Here is a 3,763-nt window from a genome sequence, read left to right on the forward strand (position 1 = left end):
TCCCGAGGGCCTGCGTTCATTAAGCTGCAGCGAGCTCTGAATCACCCTTTTGTGGATCGAAAGCCCGCGGTGCAAACCCAGCTGCAAACCCACGGATCCCGACCTCACGGCTCCTTACCTTCGAGCACACACTCCGTCCAGGACTGAGGCAGCGCTGTGCTCAGCCGCGTGCGACTCGGGTTACAAGCGGCCGCGGCCGTTCCCATTCCCATCGCCGCCAGGTGTGAGCGCCGGAAGCAGCCCGGCAGCTGGCCCGAGGGTTTCATTTACCGAAATCGGGCTCCCACACGTGCCCACGCCGCGCCGCCCAACCCGAGCCGCACCGGCAAGACCAGAGGCCCGGCCCGCCCCGGGGCCCACGGCCGGCTCACGTGGCCATCTCCACGCCGGTAAAAGCCGCTGGACACCCCAGGCGCCTGGGTCTCACAGCCGGGCTGCCTGGGGGAACCCCCTGGGGCTTTGGAGACCCCCAGGCCCATGTCCGGGCCCCAGGGGCTCTGCCGTCATTGACCGAAGAGCCTCGACACCGGGATCTTTAAAACCCTCCAGGTGGCGTGAGTTCGGTGGGTTTCCCACCACAGACAGGCGCCCCGGAACCTCAGCACGTGACCCCATGGGAATGAGGGGCTCTGCCGATGTCTTTGAGGTAAAGGATGTCTCTGTGAGGTCATCCCGGGTCAGGTGGGCCCTAAACCCAGTGACGAGTGTCCTCAGAGAAGACAAAAGACACAGAGGCACAGGGGAGCCCAGTGAGGGTAGAGGCAGAGACCAGGGGCCCAGTCTGCAGGCCACAGACCGCAGGACTGTGGGCACCGCCAGGAACCAGGAGAGGGGGGGCGGGGGGACAGGTGCGCCCTCAGGGCCCAGGAGGAGCAGCCCTGCCCACAGCTTGGTCTTGGCCTCCAGGGCCCTGAGAGGTGCCTTTCTGTTAGAGCAGCCGCAGGCGGTGAGCCAGTAGGCAGTGGTCAGGTGCAGCGGAGACGGAACCACTGAGGAGGCGAGAGTAGGGACAGCTACATCCCTGGCATCGGCAGGCTCCTGGGTGGCTGGAGATGAAGCTGGGAGGCTGGGGAGGCAGGGGAGAAAAAAAAAGTGGGGGGCGGGGTCACTGCTGGGTCTCGAACTCTCCACCCACACCGCTCGGACCAGTGGCCCAAGCCTGGCTGTGCACTCAAATCCACTTAGTGAAACACAGAGGTCGGGCCCCCAGAGAGCCTCGTTTTGCTGGTCGGTGTTGGGCTCCACTGTGGCATTTGTTAAAGCTCCAGAGGTGGCTCTAATTTACAGCCAGGGCAGCGAGCAGCTGCCGGAAATGCAAGGCCTTTCGAAAGCTGAGCTGGCTGGGGCCACCTGGCGGACCTGTGACCTGGTCCTTCATGGGGGCAGGGCACAGCCTGGTGGCCCTTCGTGGGGCTGGGGCACAGCTCTCAGTGGGCGTCCAAGAGTAAGGAAACCCCCAAGAGGGGGTTCCATGTGGCAGCAACCCAGGGGGTGACCCTGTGTTTTTGTTAAGAAAAGATATACTTGCCTCAGGGACTGGATTTCCGCTCCTTTAATAACAACACTCCCATTTATTTTACCCTGAAAGGAGCTATTCTTAAGCATCTTCACCAAAAGTAGCTATTTGATCCTTAAAACAGACCAGACTCAGGAAGAAGTAGGTGCTCAGTTAAAGGCCACGCGTCGTGACGTTAGACCCAAGGTCTTAGCTCGGCACAGACAACGCCGAGCCCAAGTCCCCTGCGTTCTAGAATTTTCTGTACTTGACACCACACTGCCCGCACCCTAGCTCTCTAGCACTTGACTCATGGCTCCGACTCACCAGCTCTCCCTTCCTCCCCTCCCTCGAAGACCTGCCCCTGGACACCGCCCACATCCCACTCTGCTCTCCCTCCCCCAACCTCGCCCACGGGAGCAGGGCGGGGCCGGGGAAGGGCAGTTCCCTGGCATCTGGCTGGTTCCCGGGCCACAGAGGGGTTTGTGAGCGTTGGCTGAATTCGTTTGTGAAGGGGCACCTCTCCCAGCTGATTACCCAGAAGGTTCCATCTTTATTTCAATTTCTGTCTCATAGTATCGCCGGCAACAAGCAAACGCCTCCTTCATAGACTGAGACAAAAACGAAACGCCTTCCCTTGCGCTATGTAAACGTGGGTTCCTGGGCACAAATGGGCATCGTGCAACGGCAACAACTCCAGGACGCCGGCAGACACGGGATAGAAATGAGCTGCACCCCCTGGTAAGGCAGACGGGACGGACGGATGGACGGACGCGTACAGCGAGGCATTCAACACGGGAAGATGCCCATTGTGAGTTGCTAGGAGGAAGCGGTTTCCGAACAGTCTGCGCAAGGGGTTCCTTAGAGCGTGAGAGACCGACCCCAAGTCCTTGGCAGAAAGTAATGTCCTTTCATGTCCTTTTACTAGTAATTGACCGATTTTCTCCAATGAACAAGCCCTAGTCCAGTGATGGCGAACCTATGACACGCGTGTGAGAGGTGACACCCGAACTCATTTTTTTGGTTGATTTTTCTTTGTTAAATGGCATTTAAATATATAAAATAAATATCAAAAATATAAGTCTTTGTTTTACTATGGTTGCAAATATCAAAAAATGTCTGTATGTGACACGGCACCAGAGTTAAGATAGGGTTTTTCAAAATGCTGGCACGCCGAGCTCAAAAGGTTCGCCCTCACTGCCCTAGTCCTTTCGAAACAAAACAGCGCTCTTTAAATAAAGGGGGACACTTGCCGGAGTCCATTCATTATCTTTGCTGGCTGGGTTTGGACGGAGACCCCCCAGAGAAGGCTGGTGACCTTTGAGGTTCTAGTGGCAGTCAGAGACCTGAGCAAAGCGGGAGGAGGAAGTCTTTCCAGAGGAGGAAGTCTTTCCGGACTTGCCCGCCTGGTCCCCCGGTATTGCAAAATTATCTTGTGTCTTTTTCATTTGTTGTGCGGCTCCTCTTTCAGATACTGAACCCTTCTCCACGCGGGTTGTGGAAGGAATCACTCAGCATCTGGCACCCGAACGTGGAGGGAGTGTTACTCAGCAGACACTCCCTTCGTTTCCTGACCCCCTGCTCTGCAGGGCCTCTCCGTGGAGGGACTAGGAAACCAACCCAGGTCCAAAGACACTGAGGGTCCGAGTTCAGAGGGGAGCGCTCGAGCGGGAGCCCAGGAAAACCCAAGCCCAGGACGGGGCTCCATCAGCCGGGTGCCTGGCCCAGCTGACGGGGTCTCCCACCCGCCCCTGCGGGGACAGTGCCCTCCTGGCCTGAGTACCCATCCCAGCCACCCCCTCCCCCAGCATTCACCGACTCCCCATGCAGCCTGGGTCACGCTCACCTGCAGCACCCCCTGAGTCTCTGTGAGAGTTTCAGGTGAGGCCAGAGCCACCTGTTTCCACCCCAGGTCACGGACCCCAGAATCCGATCCGCATTGGAGAAGGGCTCGTCCTTGCGTCCACCCAGCGGGGCTGCCACTCGCCTGTGGCCTTGCGTGAGCCCATGCTGGCCGAGCAGCAGCCCGCGTGGACAGCCCTTCACAAAGACCCCGGCGTCTGCGCCACAACCAATCCCACGGGAGGCAGGACAGACCCTCAGCGAGAGGGGGCCCCCGGCAGGTGCCGCCATGGGCCACAGGGGGAGGAGTCCACCCTCCCGGTGACCCAGCGGGAACTCAGAGTCACCGAGAGAGGACAGTGTCAGAGAGAGAGACCTTGCCTCGTCCCCCATCGTCCCCCCCCCCCGCCCCGGTCCCTGTGTGGA

This window comes from Myotis davidii, unplaced genomic scaffold, assembly GCF_000327345.1.
Source record: "Myotis davidii unplaced genomic scaffold, ASM32734v1 scaffold227, whole genome shotgun sequence".
NCBI lineage: Eukaryota > Metazoa > Chordata > Mammalia > Chiroptera > Vespertilionidae > Myotis > Myotis davidii.